General features: G+C 36.8%; 1 protein-coding gene across 5 annotated transcripts in view; it reads left to right on the forward strand.

Moving 5' to 3' along the window:
• The first annotated feature begins 1,519 nt into the window (after positions 1–1,519).
• The window catches only part of DICER1 (dicer 1, ribonuclease III), a 67,271-nt gene continuing 49,805 nt past the window's right edge, over positions 1,520–18,985 (forward strand). For 2 of the 5 annotated variants that reach the window (XM_035895999.1, XM_035896002.1), the window contains exons 1-3: positions 11,396–13,105; positions 13,989–14,054; positions 14,946–15,073. The gene's annotated coding sequence lies outside the window, so the exon portion shown is untranslated. Of the gene's footprint in view, positions 2,206–11,395; positions 13,106–13,988; positions 14,055–14,945; positions 15,074–18,985 lie in introns of those variants that run through there. The other 3 variants (XM_035896000.1, XM_035896001.1, XM_009640504.2) reach the window with 3 other exon arrangements.

Here is an 18,985-nt window from a genome sequence, read left to right on the forward strand (position 1 = left end):
CCTCTTTTGGACTCTGATTTCTGATAAATTGTTAAGCCATGTAGCAGCCTTTTCCTCAACAGAGATGCTAATAAGTAGCTGGGTAGTAGTAAAAAAATTCAGTCTCCTTGAAAACTTAAGAATTTAGGATATTTTTTTTAAAAAAATAATCTTGTATTTTTGAAAGCTGGTTTGGAGTTTTAGACCTTCCCACTTACTGATAGCATAAATTTTCTTTCCTTAGGAAGTGAGGCAAATACAGCTTGCTTTTTAAAGCTTCTTTGTTTGCCTCCATTGAGATGATTTGGCTATGCAAGCATGTCTGGGCTGGCTAACTCTGCAATTCATGTTTCTCTTTCGTTTGCAAAGTCTGCTTTGTTTCTGATCTAGATCAAGTTTCTTACAGCTATCTTGTTCCTGGCTTTTTATGATGACTTTGGCTGTATGTTTTCTTGTTCAAGAAATGAACAAGGCTTACCTACCTAATGGTGAAGTTGCTTTGTAGTTTACACTATCAGCTTCTGGAGGTGATCTAGTAGTTAGGACATTGTCTAGGATTCAGAAGACCTAAGAAGACCTAACTTCTCTCATTGATTCTGAGTTTTGGCAAATTAGTTCAGGTGTCTCTCTTCACCCCCTCCTTGAGTTTAACTGTCAAGTGCTTAAATCAAAGACAGTTTTTAGATGTTTATGTTCTGCCTCTGTACATTAAGACATTTAGATACATTTAAGCTGACTTACTAACTGCAGCTTTATGAATTCATAATGTTCATTGATTATATTTGATCATCTTTGATCCCAGGCACTAATACCCTGATTAATCTCAAGACTTCTAGTTTCTTGCTTAAGCTTTGTATTTCTGAGCAGACAAACCTGTCTGCCTTGCCATCATCATGGCCAATGGCTAGTAGGTTTTCCTTTTTGGATTTTTTTTTTTTGTCGTTTTCCTCTAAAGATAAATGCATGTATTGTCAATTTGCTGTGTAGAGTTACTAATAGGTGATATGAGGTCTGTGAAAAATTTTTTGGGAAGAAAAGACATTCCATCCATCCCCCAGGTACTGAAGATCATTTTTAGTTACTCTTGCTGTCTGACATAGACATTTGGTTTCTAAGGTCTTGGAGGTCATTGAGACAGCACTATTTGAGGTGGATAATAGGCATGAAAAAATATACTACTTCTAAAAAAAAAAAACAAAAAACCAAACAAAAAAAACCACCCCAAGTTATTTGCATGTCTGTTTCTGCTGTATCTTCTATGAGTCCCCAGGAAGATGTGCGCGTTCTTAATTTATTCTTCTTGCTGCTTACGCTTTCCTGTTTCTGTGAGGCAAAATAAGAGGAAAAGCGACCCTAGGAAATGAATAGTTTCTACCAGTGTAGTGCATGAATGGCAGAGACCGTAAGAGGAAAGTGACAGAAGCATGTTACTAAGAGCCATGGGGTTGTCCTTCTCTCTTTCTCACTATTTCTCCAGTTATTGTAAGAAAGGTTTGCATTTTCTGTTAGCTTATGCAAATTAAACAAAATCCTGTGGACCACCTAATAATTTTTTAGTGCTTATAAAAAAAGTGGGGGGGAAAAAAGTATTTTTCTTCATTGTTTCCAAAGAATATTGAACTCTGTCAGCATCAGCCTCCTGAATTAACTTATTTTGACCCTAAAAAAATAGCAGGCTGTAACTGATAGGGCAAGAAAAAGCTGTCTGTATGCTTTCAAAGATTATAGATTAAAAAAATAAGAAATGTATACCCAGGTATTCAAGTCTATAGGTTTATATGCTGAATAGATCAGTTGTTTTGTTCACTGTGTAATCAGAAAGACTAGGTTTTAATGAAACCTTCCATTGAAGAAGAGTGACTATACCATGTACTGAGGAATTTGTCCTGGGATTTGAAAGGAAAGAGTTTGAGCTGTGACACAGGTGACAAAGCTCTGGAGGAGGTGTAGGTATTGTGAAGGTAATGGGCAACGTAGGCCTGCATTCTTACCTTGAAGTAGTTCATTGAAAAAGGACTGGGAGAATGCCAAGAAACATTTATGAGCTCCCTGGGTCTTTGAAAGACATATGATCAACTTCAGGAGATGAGTAATTTTCCCTGTGGTAATCTTTGCATCGTTAATGCTCTGCTGTGTAGAAGTCGAGAAGTGAAAACTGCCTTGATTAATACTGAATTGTCTGGAAAATGGTCTTCTCAAGACTATGTTACCTAAACTGAATAGAAGGTGAGTTTTCAGTGACAGAATTCATGATTTGTTAAAACTGTCTACTGACCGGTTATTATCTCGGTGGATGCGGGTCTACAAGGAATCACTGGATGATTTTAAGGCATGTAGTGACTGGCATAATGATGAAGCAGGTGCTGATTTCTGGCAAGCATTTTTAGTAGCATGCCAGTAATGCTACTAATGTATATGTTGACTGCCAACTATTAACAGTTGTTTAAAATCTTTTATCGGTTCATCCTGTTACTGCTGTCTGCTGGAGCTAGGTGTTTCCTTTTGCTGCATTCAGTTAGTTCTAGACTAGACAGCAAGAAGTTTTGTTTCTGGAATTTTTGGGTTTATTGTCACTAGTACAACACGGTTAAGCAACAGCTGGCAATGGAGAAGCTGGTGTCTGGTTTTGAATGGCAGTCAAAAACCTGTTGAATCCAATTTGCTTGTTTTCTGTAATGTAGACAGTCTAGTGGCTGTCAAAATGGATGACAATTGTCGTCTTCTCATGCCAGCTCTAATACTCATCTGATCCCCATCAAGTACTTAATTCAGCTTTCTGAACCACCAGAAAACTTGTCTAGGTCAAGAAAAAAAAAAAACCAAACCAACACTTGGTTAGTGTGCTGAACTGTTTTTCTCCCAGAGTCATGCGAGTGTCAAAGCCGTTTAGGGAAGGGAAGGAACAGTGAGAGTGGGGTTGCTTCATCTAGCACTAGGTTGCCATGGGGTTGGATCCACAGTCTTGTGAAGTCTGATCCCGAAGTACTACTTGCCGCTTGATTGTGTTCCTTACTGTATGAATATTGATTTATTTTCTCTGTAAATTAAAATAATTGTTTCATATTTTTCTCAATCTTCCACTTTTTCACTTTTTGTTAATACCTGCTGTTATAAACAGGAGTATAGTAACCTTGCAATTTTTTAATATGGAAATAATCTGTGGTAAATCCAGGATATGAACCAAAGTGGGGGGGAAAAGCTTATGGTGTGTTATGAAAATGGAATAAAAATTCCATTAGATCGAACTGCACTTCTTTAGTGAGTAATATTCTGAGGTTTTAACAGCTTTTTAACAAAGGTAACAACCATCAGAAAGTGCAGTAATCAAGATGGAACACTTAGGCTGTAGCAATTAGCTTGGGAAATTCATATCTGAAGTTACACCTAGTTTAAAACCTCTGATTTTTTTATCTAGAGGTAATTTGTAGTCGTGACTCCATAATTAAGGAGCTGTGCAAGAAACTGCTTAAAATTTTACGGCATATTTTCCAGTTTTCCTTGAGTGTAGTGATTATGTATTCCAGGATAGTAATATAATCAACTACAAACCAAAGCCTAATAACATAAAAAATGAATGTTTTCCACCATCTAGTTTTCCATTCTTCTGGAAGTGATGGGGTGGGATTTTTGTAACTGTGTGTTCAAGTTCTCAGGCATACTTTGATTAGCTTTATAAGCTCTTGCAAGCAGAGTGATTAGGCTTCAGTGAGAGAAAGGCAAATCACTGTCCCGATTTAAAAAAAACCAAAGACACCCTGAAACAAAACCCAAAACAAAACCAAACAGACAGCTCCCTAGTTTGTTTACCACCAACACAGTAGAGATTTGTACTCCTTAATTTGAAATCAAAGCTTTAGGACCCCACACTATCCACAACAGAAGTCTTTAAATAACTATGTGGGAAGTTCAAAACAAACAAGTTGGACTAGTTGAGAGAGGCAAGTCACCTTTGTAAATCGGGAAAAGTTTCTGATTTTTCTTTTTTCCCCAATTTGAGTAAGGTCCTGTTTCTCCCCATCCCATAAATTTGCTTTTAGAGTAGAACTGGGGGGTGCAGTTAGGCTATACAAATACTCCAGACCGTGGGGTTTTTTCCAATAGGCTAAACTCAGTTTTATGGTGAAAATTGACTGCGGTTAAGATGCATGAAATCTTTGAGGAAGAATATCCAAAACGTAAACAATGTGCCTTTCAATGTTAGGACTTCGTCACTTAAAATGTGGGTTAAATTTTTGTATCCCATTGGATTTATGGGATAAATATTATTTACAAGTATCAATTTAGAGGCATATTTCTAAGAATATTTGTTGACTGTATGTATAATTTACAACTAAAATAGTAGCCAATATTTAATGCAGAAGTATATGCAGTTGGTGTTATGATACTGGGGGAGGGGTGTGGTTAATGAAAAAGACAAAAGCAGAAAAGTTTAATATGAAATATTGATATTTTTTAAAAGTTTACTTTCTAATTAGGGGATATATGATCATGGAGGTACTACTCAAAACAGTAAATACCTTTTCCTTTTAGGCATCTGAGGTGCAGAGGCATGTGTTTGACATGCCTTTTAGATGGCATTTCTGCCGAGAAAGAAAACACCTGTGTGTCCCCAGCTAGTGGCATTTGTTGTTAAGCTTTATTGGTGCAAGCATTTCTGAAGTTGTATGGTGAAGTGGATTAAGGAGACTAATTCATCTAAGAAACAACTTGATTCTGTTATGGTCTGCCTCTAGATGTGGTCATAAGTTACCTGGAAACACTTGTGCCAGCGGAAGAGAGGGTTGGAGGCAGCGTGTAGGTTGAAGAGTGAATAAGACTTATGCTGTTGTATGTATAGCAGTGCCATATTAAATGCATGTTAAGCTGTGATCTGGGAGCCTTTATCATACACCATTGTTGTCTCGCTGATGCGTGAAAACAAAAGTGATAAAATACAAAGTTACTTTACTGTATTTTGTCTGTATCAGAGTTACCATATTTCTTCTGTGATTATTTTAGAAAAGTTTGACTGTACAACCAGACATAAGCAAATTTGAGAGAGCTAAAATAAAATACCAATCTGGTGAAATTATGGTATGTTAAACCTCTGCATATGCTCTGTGTTTAATCCTACTAGAAGAGGAATAATAAGGTCACTCGGTGACAGCATGCCCATAAGGGCTTAATGCACTTTTACTTTTTGAATGAACTTCGTTGCCTTAGTTGATTAATCTCAGTTTCTCTAAGCGCTTGTCTGTGCAGCAAAATCAAACTTTTTAAAATTATATACCTTTAAAATTTTATTAAAAAACTTATTTTTATATTGCAAGTCTTAAAGGCCTAGACTTATAGCCTGGATTTTTTGTTTGTTTTGGTTTATTGTTGGGTTTTTTTTCCACCAGTTTTAGTATGTGTTTGAAAGAGCCAAAGTAGATTGAATTGTAAATTATGAAAATGGCCACTTTTAAATGAATTATAGGTACTTACGGAGAAAATGAAAGTTTTGGAGTCTTAGAATGGTATCCTACCTTCAGTACTTATCTGTCTATTCAGTCTTTAAAATGCTGAGAGCTAACTATGCATTTTTCCAAATAGTAGTACTTCTGATTTTTGTTGTGCAAGAAAGGTGTGGTAATTAATCAGTTGACTAAAGAGAAGTTAGGGATTTCCTCTTGTTCAGGGTTGAGAAAGCAATGCTGAGGAAGAAGTGGGAAATCTTTCAAATCTCCATTGAAAGTTAGATGTGTAATCTGCTTAAATCATTCTGAAAGTCATACCAATCAATTATCTGCTTCTTCAGGCATCTTAGTGCATCTGTTTATGCCTACTTAAATAAGTCAGCTCATTAATTATAGCTGGTAACAGCAAATGATTAGTCAATAAAATTGAAAGCCAGTTGAAGTTAAATATTTATTTTGCATAATACAAAGGTTTATTTATTATAACTTTAAGATCTGTTTGCATTAATTGAGTTGTAAATCTTTGCAAATACACCGTAATATGCATAATAGGCGGGGGAAAATTATTCTACATAATGGAATATAACAATTAATAAGCTAAATGATATAATTACTTGAATGCTAATAATGGCTGTGATACTACCTTCCTAATAAATCAGATGCCTGTATTTGATAGTTGCAAGTCAAGGTAAATAATATCAATGTGGAAGTATTTGTTTCTAAAGAAAACTACAAAACCAAAGTAAGTTTCTGATAGAAAGGTTAGTTATATAAGAAACTTTAAATGTAAGGTTTCCCCAGTCAAGATTAAATTAAGGGGGTTTTTAGATTTTAACCAGACTTGCTGTATTGGGACATTATGGTAATTTACCTTAAAGTGCTTGATTATTCCTCTGCTTTTAAACCAAATTATTTGGTATCTTAAGACTTCTAGTAAGGTGGGGCTTTTCTGGTTTGGTTTGGTTTATTTTTTTTTTTTTTAAGCAGAAGTATCTCTACTTTACCAAGACTTTGATTGCATTCATGTTTTTCTGGTTTGCTTCTAGGAACTTGCTCCTTTCCTTTTATTCCCTCATAACTAGATTGAGTTCTTTGTCATTTAAATGCTGGCAGTGTTTCTTCTGAACCTACCTAAAAGGTTACATATTCGTTAAAGCTCTGCTCTCCATCCCCTTCTGTGCTGCATCCTGGATGCCTTCAGAGTGTCTGGATTTGGCTGACCTCTGGAAAACTACATAGTCAGTTGGTCTGACCTGCTGGAGTTTGTCAGCTACAGGGTACTGTGAGGATAAATGAGGGCAAGAAAGTACTCCTAATCCAGTACTCATGACTAAGTTAAACTATTGAAGTATTTGCAGAGCTGCCCAAGAAAAAGGCGTCGAGGAATGTTTCCACAATGTCCCTGCCCTAGAAAGAGTCATAAGACGTCAAGCACTGGATTTTCTCAAGTTAACCCAGACTGGAAGAATGATACAGTGATGACTGCAAAAGATCATGTGTGAAGCTGTATTTTCTTTTCCCAAATTTAAAATGATGGAGATGTGTTCTACTGCTTATCTGATTTTCCTGTCATCTCCCAGTCTTTTCTTGTCAATCACCAGGATTTCTGCAGTGAATATACCTGCTAGGCTGTCACTATTTTTTGTAGGTCCTAATGTATCCAGAGCAGAAGCTTAGGTCACTAGCAGAAAGGGAAGATAGCTGCATCAGCAGAGCCTGGACTGTCAGGTAGACCTCACAGAATTTGGCTGCATTTTTTCTGAAAACTCAGAACTAATGAAATAGTAAAACACCTCAGAGCTTTTGCCGATGGCTGCTTGATGTGGGCTGCTGAATTCTGCTTCAATCAAGCAACCTGTAAAATGTCTGCTATTATACTTCTGGTAATTAGGTGATACTAGGCATAATGATAGATGGCTTGACAGTTTTTGTGCAAACTACAACTGATGTGGTAAGAACAGGACAGAATTCTTTCTTTTGCTTCATATTTTCTAATTTTTGATACTACTATTATTTGAGCTGGTAATTCAGGTAAAGCAGAATCTGCGGTGGCATTTTTAGAAAAGAGGCTCTACTGAAAGTAGTGTATTTGTGTTCTGTCCTGAAAAATGCAGTTCACAATTGGTTGAATTACAGGGGATAGTTTAGTGTTGCAGAAGAGAGGAACTCCCTTCAACTCATGGCTGTGGACCAAGATCCTGAGGGTATGTCTGTCTTTCCAGTGCAATATTGTGCCAGTTATTCAGACACAGTCTGGAATTGAAAGAACCATAGGAATATATTAATTCTGAGTAGTGCTCAGCAGAAGAGTTAATTGGCAGGTGCAGTACTACAATAATTTAGTTACATTGTTTCCAGAACCCAATCTAGTGTCAGAAGCCCTCAACTGCACCATTTACAGGGATTTAACTCCTTTAAAACATTATTTCTCAGCCCTGAGTGGGTTTAGATGGTAATACAGGAAAAGTGGAATTGTTTAGCAGTATGCCATTATCTTTCCTTCTAACCTGCCTCAATAATCTTTAAATGAGTGATGCAGTATTCAGTAAACCACAACTGCTTTGATGTCTGGAACCATCCTTTCATTTGCATAGCTGGGAATGCTTTTACTTAAATGTAGAAATCGCTTTCATTCCATTCTGAGAAACAAAGGGTAAAAAATTAGCTTATCGCCCCCCCTTTTTTTTAATGGTGGCTGTAGAGAAATAGCTCATTTCATGTTTTGAAGCCTTTTTATCATTCAACAAGGAGGAGTAACTTGGATACTTTTTTTTTTTTTTTTTAGCCACATAGTATGAGTATCTATTACTGTATATGTAATGTGCAGAGTTAATGTGAAAAATTGGACTAATGCTGCACTGGACTGAAAAGACTTAATTTTAGGCAAAGATACCTATTAATATACATTCAGAGAAATCTCTCAGTGATACATATGCTATCTTCAGTTATTCTTTTTCACCTTGAATTCATTCTACCACCATGGAAGATTGACAGATGGTTGACTGGGGCATGGGTCTGCTTTCTGATTTGTGTCTGTGCATTGAAAGTGTTACTGGTGCTTAGTTGCATCAGTATTGGAGCTAAGGGACCTTTATGAACGGGTTACTTAACAACTCTAACATGGTAGGAATGGCTGTTTATCTGTTTGACCTTGTGCTATTTTTCATAGTTGATCAAAATGTGAAAAGCTTTCAAAGAATAAAAAGCTTTAGAATTTAAAGCTTTTCTGCCAGTGTTTAGACATCTATGATCCCACATAATGGGGAGAAGAAGCTGTTCCAGCTGTATTTGGATCTTGAATATTTTTATTTTTCAAAGTCACTCATGATTCAAAATTTACTCTTAAACCTAAGACTTCCATTTAAGGCATCTGTGAAAAATAAAGAGTTTTTTTCTTCAGTGAAAACTTTTAAGTTACACAGCACAAAATGAAGTCCTCAAATCTTTGCAAACCATTCCAGTTTTTCTTACATACAGTTCAGGACTGAGAATACACACAACAAGCGTGTCTCATAGCATACTGTTATTTTTTGCCACTGTACTTCAGATAAGGACTTCATCTCTCCCATTGCTACCTTTTCTCCAAATAAATTCTTGACTGTATCTAAATCAGTTTCATACCATGTCATTTGTTCTTGAAGGTCAACAGTGCTACAAATAAACTGTGATATGAAAATACTACACGAAGCTTCTAGCTATATGCTGTTAAAATGTAATATTTATGGCTTCTCAACCAGTTTTAAACTCCAGTCAGTATGCAAATCTATGTGCTTTATTGGACAATACTGAAAAGTGAAGCTTGATGCATTAAAGTAAATGCATAAAGTAATTTATATGACCTGCTGAAGCCTTATATTAGTTGAGCTGTAAATAATGTAACGGAATGATCATGTTCTATTCTAAATGCATCTATTTACATGGAGGGAAATAATAGTATTTGTAAAATGCTGTAGCTTTTTAATGTGATGTGAATTATATTCAGCTGGGTATGTATGATCTAAGTACCTGCTTCTATATGCTGAGACCTAACACTTCAGTAGGATATAAAAGCCTCTGACTTAAAGATTGAAGGTCTTTTGGTCTTTTAGTTTGACTCAAATAGGAAGCATTAATTGCTACTGTTAAGTTAAAGGGTATTTTAATTTTTATAAATAGAAAATTCAAAATACCTGGAATCCATGTAAAGTGATTCATGGTGTGCAAAGTTTTAGCATTGGCCCTTTAATGCTGCAGAATGCACTGCAGTTGTCAGTTTGAATTATCATCACACAGGTAACTTAATGCTGGCCTGGTTGATTCTCAGCTCTTAAAACAAGAATTAGCTCAACGTAAAAGCCTTTTCTGGCTGCTCTGTGTAGTAAGTTGGTGAGCCAGATACGTAGGTTAAGATACTAAGAATTTCCTTTTCTAATGACCTTTTCCATTCTGGAATAATTTCAGATCATTTTACAGTCAGGCATATGTATTCTTTTCTTGCAATTATAAAATGGGAAATTCTGTTCTTCACATCTTCTGTGAGAGCCCTTGCAATGCTGTATTCTACAGAGCATTTTCATCTATACCTTTAGACATTCTAACATATTCTGGGAAAAAATTGGTTGGCCTATGGAAGTGTCTTACCAATGATTCATTTTTTTTTTTTTTCCTTTGGTAAAATGAAAGAATCAATAAATTATGGTTGTTTTCTTTTTTCTTTCTCTGTTGTTATCTCTCTGGAGATTGCATTCTGTGGCATCTGAGTAGCTTTGAATGTCTTCTGAATTTGGGAGCAAAAGTAGTCTCTTTGTATTACATATTTTTATGAACTTAATGTTGACTTCATCCCAGCTTCACATAAAAGATAATTCCAGTAGAGTGTCCGCAAGTTCTTTGTTGGGAAAGAACGTGTGTGGGCATGTAGTGTAACTGGTGAGAAGCCTTTCTTTTTTAGGAAGACAGATTAAAAAATACAAAGCCCAAAATGTAACTGGAGTAAATAATGTGCTAACCAGTACAGAATACTTCCCTATTTTAAGGTTGCATTAGGATGAGTTAGTTTGATGCACTGTTAACAATACATTCATTTTGGAAAATAAGCAATTGTTTGTACACTGATTCTTGGGTGAAGCATAAATTGGTATTATGACCAGCTATAGGAGTTTTGAACTCTCATTTCAGACTTGGTGGAAATTCTGGAGGGTGACTTAAAGCCCAAATATCTGCAGGCCTTGCATCATACAGTTACCAACTTCAGAGAAGGCCTTTTGTAATGTAGGACTCTTAGTAATTTTGGATGTTCTGGCACAGAGATAACAGAAAAGTGTCCAATACCCATGTTTTGGGGAGCTTGACTTCTTGCCACATGGAGAGAAAGGATTTATGTTTATGCAAATAATGGGATTGAAATCCCCACATGGGGTTATATTCAGGGGGCAGCTGCTGCTTTTACTTATCATAAGCAAGAATAATTGGTGCTTTGGAACTGTACTTGCCTCACAGCTTGCCCCCGGATGGGGGAAGAGAGAAATCCCTGCCTTAACGTCTGCTTAATTGCCTTTCTGTCAAAAGACATAGGTGCCTGAAAGGCTTGAACGTAACCTTTAAATAAACTAAATAATTACAAGTAAATAATTTGGTACCCAAGTAAAGGATAAATACATTCACAGATATGGTCAGTTATGCCTTCTTGTGATAGTGATATAATAATAGCATAGTTACATGTGTAAATTAGGATCTATAAAATTAGCTGTAATTTTTCTGTGAGTTAGTTTCCAAGCAGCAGCTTGGAAAAAAAAAAAAGATTTAACAGCAATTAGAATTAAATTACTCCATTTTCATGGAAAAATTCTATTAAATGTCTTTCAGAGTGTTCATATAGCTCAGATTTTTTATTTAGAGAGATGTGTCCTGAGTATAATGTGGGTTTTGGTTGGTTTTTTTTTTCCCTTATATGGAGAAGGCTGAGTTCCTTGGATGCTAAAAGTATTTTTGTTTTGGAGTTAATCTGAGGCAGTAGGGAGTTTGTACTGTGGCTTCTGTCTAATGTTACTGTTTGTACCGTAATAAGCTAAAGGAAAATGCTTGAAATACAAGGTTGCAGGAAGAACACATGGAAGAGGAGGATGAATCCTGTTTTTATAGTCACCCTTTCACACATACCATGCCCCCCCCCAGCATCTGCGACCAGCTGTAATTATAGAGACTGGATGCCAGCCCAGACAGACTTTTTCCTCCCAATCATAATTGTAGTTTTTACCTTGTCCTCTCTGATGCTGCAGGACTTTGATTCACGCTGGAATTCATTTGTATTTGCATGAAGATAATTCACTTCATTATAGCTCTATTGTGAGGTTAAGAGTCCAATTGTGTAGATCTTCTTCCAAGATAGGAACTTCATTTTCAAGTTGTTAACAGTTTGAATAATGTTTTAGTTAAGTATTAGCATTGTTATTGGGATGAAGGGAATAGTTGTTTAATTTCAAACTGTAGAAGACGTTGAAGAGCAAGAACATTGATAGCCTGCGTTTCAGATTCAGCCTGTGGCCTGGAGTGTGTCAGTAGGTCTTTTACTTCTAAAATTTCAATCCTCCTTTTCCTGACAATCTTTTTTTAAATAGCAACAATTAGGTATCGCTTTAACATGACTATTTTCAAATACTGAACTACAAAACCAGGAAATAAAAATAAAACCTGTTGATACACTCTTTTGTATGCTCTTTGATACATTTGGATACTTGTATTAGCAAATGTTTAAGTAGCAAATAGCCCAGGTGCTTGATGGTCTTGGCTGAGACTTGCAGAAGTAACCAGTGGTTGCCTGCAGATTGCTGGAGCACTGGAGGTCACAGAAGTGATTGGTGTGTCACTTCTTTGGTGCTTCTCTTGATGTCTTTATAGTAATTGTTTTTTTTTTTTCATGTTGCTGCTCTATTGAGTACTTGGTGTGTTTAGTTACACGCTCCAAATGGCTAGTCACTGTGGAACTCTCACCTTCTACCTTTAGATAAAATATGTGAATGTTGAGCTCTTAATAGAAACTTTAAAAAAAAATAAATGGTGGTGGTACTGTTCAATAGAAGACAGTCTAGAAGTCTAATTTTTAGCAATGTCAATGTCATTGATTTTTCATTTTTGTCCCTTTTGCTTTCTTTTAGCAAGATTCGTCAGTCACTGTCGACTAGAATAAGATCTATATATATGTAATTTTTTTTTTAATGTGGTACAAAAAATCTCATCAGATTGGACTCCAGTGTTACAGTTTTCAGTGCTGGAGGGTTGATTACATTACTCTTTACTGGCAGTGGTGACCTCGAGCTGGGCCCGTTGTTTGGCTGGGATGACTGGAGCTGCAGATGCCTCTGGCCTGCGGACGGGCAGGACTGGCCGCCTGCCCCAACAGGCTTTTGTCTGAGTGGGTGCACCAGCACCATTTAGATGCTAATGTGATATCAGCTCCCTGTTTTGTACTAGAACTTGACTGCATCTCAGGAATGTGGCCTGTCTGCTTTTGTGTTGGCTTGGGCATTAAAAGGGCCTACTGTAATTCATGTCTGCCAATCGATAAAAGCCGCAATCTTCTGCTTTACAGCTTTGATGTGCCAAAGGAAATTGTTGGGGTTGGTGGAGAATTACATACTTTTTTTCGTTCTCCCAGATCTTACCTGCTGATCTGTATGCTTTTTGTTTGCCATCTACAATTAGGGAATAAAGTAAATTTGCTATGTGAAGCCATAGATGGCATTAACTTTACTGACAGAGTTGAACATATTTTTCCTTGTTCATGTTTGTTATGTGGTGGGGTAACTAAATGCGATACTGTTCCTTTCTGCTTTTCTTGCAAATATAAAGTAGAGTCTATTTCTGTATTTCTACCGGAGATGTGACAGTTTTCTGTTGTTCGGCTATTTTCCAGTTCAACGGAATACGTATTCTGGTTCATGTTTTAGAGGCAGTTAGTAAATGAATAACCTAGGCATAGTAGAGACATATTTAATAAATTTAAGTTCTAGTCACTGCATCTTAGCAGTAATTTGCTGTATTTTGTGCAGGAAAAAAGGACATGTGTGGTGCAAGCATGAATTTAAAAGTAGCCCTGGGAGTAAAATTTTTGTAGGTCTATTTTGTACATGAACACAGCACTCCTCAGATTTTCTGTGCTGCACTCCCTACATACTCTTGTAAAATAAAACAATAGCTGTTTATTTTGTTTTCTTGAAACATGTTCTTTAAGATTTTTTTTTTTAATGTTGAATGGTAAATTTCTTCAAGACTTCATTACTGTATTAGGTGAAACATGCATGGAGGGAGCACAGGGGAGGGAAACTGTAAATCTTGTTGGACTCAGCTAGCAATTACTTTAGCAGATAAAACAAAATATGCAAATATCTCCTGAGCACTCTAAGGCTGATCTTTCAGACACTGGCTGGCTGTATCCCTAGCCAAAAAAGGACATATGATAATTAGATTTTGAAGGACCATGTGCTGTTGCTACAGAGCTAAATATTAAAATGCAAGAAAGCAGACTACCACATGGCACAACTGATTTTTATGGCAGTTCATGTTAAAATGCTCTCTTTTTATATTGCCTTTTAGGTTACCTAGGGTGAAACAAAATTACAGGCTTGGAGAATCTGGAAAAGCTCAGCATCAGCATTTGAGGTAAAAGGGAACATACTGAAGTAATCTTGGGAGTGTCCTTGTTAACTTTATGAAACTGATTGGAATAGAAATTTTCATCAAGATCCATTTTGCATTTAAGTTTTCAGTTTTGATTTTAAAAAAAATTGTCTTCAGAATCTCTTTTTAGGTCTGGAAAAACTCGTACTTTAGGTGAATATATAGTGTATATTTTTTAATTTAGAGCTTTGAGAACATTGTAGACCTGATTAGATGCTGTATTTTTAAGTTGTAGTTTTATAGAATGGCTAATATATCTATGAAATTCTTTGTCATGAATTACTATCTTCTCTAATTTACTTATATAATTAAATTCATTTTATGCAAATTGCCATTGTAATTGCACAATATTTTTAATTTTATTAAAAAACACACATTAATGTATTTAGGAATAAATTGTTGTTGTTTTTTCATGAATTTACTGTATTGTTTGTGGCTTGTAATTGAAATACTTTAAAGAAGTTTGAATTGCAATTTTAGGGGTTTTTTTAATGTTTAACTCAAGTGAAATGAAGACACATGTGCATAGAAAAAGTAGTACAATCATACAGAACAATAAAATTATGTAAAACATACTACTACTACTACTGTGTTTCTCATATGACCAAGTTATTAACAATCATAGTAACCTGGTAAATAGGATTAGGGAAATACACTTTACTTGCACTTTTAAACAACCAAAAATTAGCTTTTCAATCACTCTTAAATTTTTGTTTCTAATACTAAACTGAAATAATTCACATTCAGTGACTTACAGTTCATTTTCTGCCAGCAAGTATTAGTGTAGGGTTGGCACATTTAAATGTTTTTAAGGAACTGAATTGCCACAACTAACTCTGCTATTGTGGTTCCCTTTTCAAACCATTTTTATAGTTCATAGGTTTTGTCATTGTTTTTAAGAGCCGAAGCTTGCGAATTATGTGATTAATCTACAAGCTGATATCATGATGTCAAAGTGCAGTTCGGGAAGCATAAACACAGAGACTGCGGAAATTAAAACGGTAAGACAAGGCTTTGTAGTATGGGAGAATCAGGTTTTATGTATCATTTCACTGTGTTATCCTATTTTATATTTAAAGCTTCTTCAGGACCATAGAGTAAAGTAACTTCCGTGGGGGAGGTTATAGAAATTTACTGTGAATTTCTTTGGAAAGAATAATGAAAGTAGCTACTTTATTTTATCCACAGATGGTTAGATACAGTAATGGCATGATAAAAAAGATGTTTGTCATGAAACACATGCTTTGATATTTCTTATGAAGCTGAATATGATTAGAAATGTATTCAGTTTTTTAAAAGGGGGGGAGTGTGTTTAAATATTTCTTGTGGATTTTATATTCAGATGTGGTTGTGTTGGTGAAATATAATCAATTAAAAAGAAAAAAGTGGGAAGAGGGGAGGTACAGAGGGTTGGAATTAGAATTGAATTTGTATGTTGTTCTAGATAGGGGAGACAGAGTAGATGGTGAAGAAAGTAAATCGCATGTAAATTGTTAAAGCCTTAGTTCCAGTAGTATGCTTCAGTTTGAATTACGAGTTCAGGAAAAACAGGAAAAGAGGCTATCCAATTAAAGCTTTGTAGTAGAAAAACTGATACATAGTTTGTTAACATAGTGAAGACAGGAATGTTTCTAGTTCCACTGCTGCTCACCTCACATTGCATTTTAGGTGCCATACACTTTGCATTTTATCTTTTTGTCCTTTGTGTTAAGGAGGTAAAAGAAGAATCTGCATAGCTTTGCACCATGGATTGAGCAACTACATAGTTAGGACTGTTGCACAGGGCCTTATACACATAGTTTTAAAAAATGGAACAGTTTGTTCCAGAATCTGGCTGCATGTCTGTATTTGTTAAAGGAGAAATATCCCCTTTCTAAACTTTTATTCGAACGCCTTATGTACTGGTGTCGCTGTAGATACACTACAAAACTAATTCTTGTTTTCATGTTTTATTTCTGTACTTCCCATATATGTTATACTGATATATAGTGGTATAATCCTCCTGCTTTACAGACTGTTACAATGTACAGCAGCATAACTTTGTTGGTGTGATCTGTGACTTGCTGGTTCTGTTGATAGAGCTACAGTAATTCCAACGGAAAGCGTTTATTAGGCTTTTGCCTCAAATCCAGGTTTGGTCATACTGGTGACTGAATACTAGACACGGGACTTAAGGGGTTATGCACTTTTCTGAGTCTGCTAAGTGTCATGTTGTACTCCATTTCTCTCCTATATACAGACATTGAGGAGGAGGCTGCCAGGAATTTGAGCTGTTAACTATACTGTATTGCTTGTAGGAATGCTTCAGAAGCAGCTCATTCAAATGTAGGGCCTCAATGTAATCTTCCTTTAGTAAGTCCTTTAATGAAACCTTTCTGAACAACAGAAAGCAGCCTTTGCTGCTTTGGTATGTTTTGGTATGCTATTAAAGACCAACATTCTGCTTGTACTGTTAGACTGGTTCTGTATCAGAAAAAATAGAGCGAATAAAATTCTTATAGTTCAAGATGAACATTCACAATGAATATGGATGATTGTGCTGGGGAAACAAGGGAAGCTGGTTCTTACAGAAATGCTTACATTTGAGGTTTGTAAGCATTTATGCATACTGTTTGCCCTTCTTGAAAGGGATCTGAAATATCCTCCCCCCTGTTAGGATCCAACTTCTTTGGATGAGAGGAAGGCCCCCTTGCTTTATAGCTGACCTTGGACGAGGCTGGGAGGTCAGGGGCAGCTGGACCAACCTCTCCTTTCGGGTTCGATCCCTTCCAGCGAGATTAAGACACAAACAAGGTCAGATGTCATAAGCCCACCCATTTATTAACTGTTTGGGGGAAAGAGAGAAAGCAGTGATAGGGAAGGAAGAAAGATAGGAAATTAAGCGAGAGGTCTGGATAGAAAAGCAGACAGTCACCCCCATGGATCCGCGGCGGTCCGTACTTCATCGGTGGTGGGTGATCACACACACAGGGTCCCTCACACCACCCTGTGGCTCAAAGGTTGCTTTTTCAGGATCCATGGTTGGTTACTAAAGAGCATAGGAAAGGTCAGAAAAGAGCATCTAGACAACTTGCACTATTGGTAACGGTGATTGACATACAGCACAAACTTGTTTGGCACCATCGAGTGAAGTGGCAGTACAAACTGCATGTTAGTTACAACATTGAATTAATGGAACAATGTGTGGAAACATACATGGCAAAAATAACAACATTGCTAAACCACATAACAAGTAGAGCAAGAAACGTTTAACCCATGGGCTGCCCGAGAGCCACGAGAACATATGTATGTTCCAGCCTTCCCAAGTCTGGACAGGGATGTGGGATAACTTCTGTATTTCAGAGGTGATCTGTTTTACCACCTTCCTATTATCATCTATTTTTAAGCAACAGTTAGAATCATTGGGATTGGCGCAAACACCTCCTTCCTCCGCCAGTAGGTAATCGAGAACCACACGATGTTGAAAAACTGCAGTGTGCATTTGGATAGCTTGGTCTGCTGATAGACGTCAGCCGTTTGGTTCGTGATAATCTCCAGTTTGGCTTGCAACCAGATGATACGATTTAAATTATAAATGGGTTCTCGAGCACCACTGATCAGCTCACTGGGGTTCCATGTTGCCATTTGGTGTTGCCTATGACTAGTTCCACTTTTTTTTTTTTTTTTCCAGAATTAACAGTGTAAAGTTTCTACAAAATCACTGAATTTGAGTACAAACTGTGACCTGATAATCCCGAGTCTAGGAGGGAATTCTTTTTTACCTCTTTTCAGTGCCTGAAAAATGTGAAAACTTCAAATCCTACTGTGTATTTAAATGGTAGGAAGAAAAAATATGCAAGCTTTTATACTGTAAATACTGCTGGATTGATGGTTTAGGATTATCAATTCACTGTTGTCATATGTCTGCAAGAGTTCAAAAGCATCCTAGAGAAAAATCCTGAAACACATACCTTTTGCTATATAATAATGCAACTGCATTAGCTAAATACTGTACATAAGTCTTATCAGCATTTTACCTACCAAAGATGCAAGATTTTACTTTCAAATACTAAGCAGATAGCCAATGATGTATACCTATAATACAGCTCTGTCCTTTCTTTTTGTATTTTTTTCCCCTTTTTAAAAACAATTTGGTCACAACTCACCTTTGATACAAAAGCATTTTAGATTTTATTATTAATACTCAGAACATTAGAATATCCAGATTTTTTTTTCAGTACCATTTGTAGAACCACTTTTGGTAATAAATACAGTAGTTAGGAATGAGCATCCAGATGGGAACACATAAAGTATTTTATCCAGAATCCTTTCCAGCTAAGACCATAGGGCTGGTACTCTGATGAGTAATAGTACTAGAACCACAAAAACACTACCGAATGTTTCGTAGAGGCTCCATCTTCTTTTCCTGGAACACTTTTTAATATGTATTTATAAAGTAAGGCAACACCTCCAAGCAGTTTGGACTGCTATCAACTCAATTTCCAATTAGAAGATTAATCAAGTTAGCTACCTGGTGACAATCAAAAAAGGGGGGGTGCCGGCGGTTCTCCAGCTATTACAGGTAAGGATGGTGGCCGACCAAAGGGGTAACAAGGACCAAAACACTGCCGACAGTAACAGAGCAGATCTGCTATAAATACCAGCAGAACGATCTAAAGGGTTGATCCCAGAAGGTGCGCTGGGGGCAGTGGCACCCTGAGAGCCTGCTTCCCTGCTCATGGGTCTATTGGGCCACCCGGTCACCAGCTTCAGTCGGCAGCCCGTCCGCGGGGTCCCACGGGATCCCCTTTTGCCGGCCTGTTGTCCACAAGCTGCTGCGCTTGTGTGCAATGTCCCTCCCCCGGGTGGTTTTACCAGGGCGGCCCCTTTACGCCTCCAGGGCAGGGGACTGTTTTAACTTCGGCCTGCCTCCG

This window comes from Egretta garzetta, unplaced genomic scaffold (assembly GCF_000687185.1).
Source record: "Egretta garzetta isolate BGI_Z169 unplaced genomic scaffold, ASM68718v1 scaffold206, whole genome shotgun sequence".
Classification (NCBI taxonomy): domain Eukaryota; kingdom Metazoa; phylum Chordata; class Aves; order Pelecaniformes; family Ardeidae; genus Egretta; species Egretta garzetta.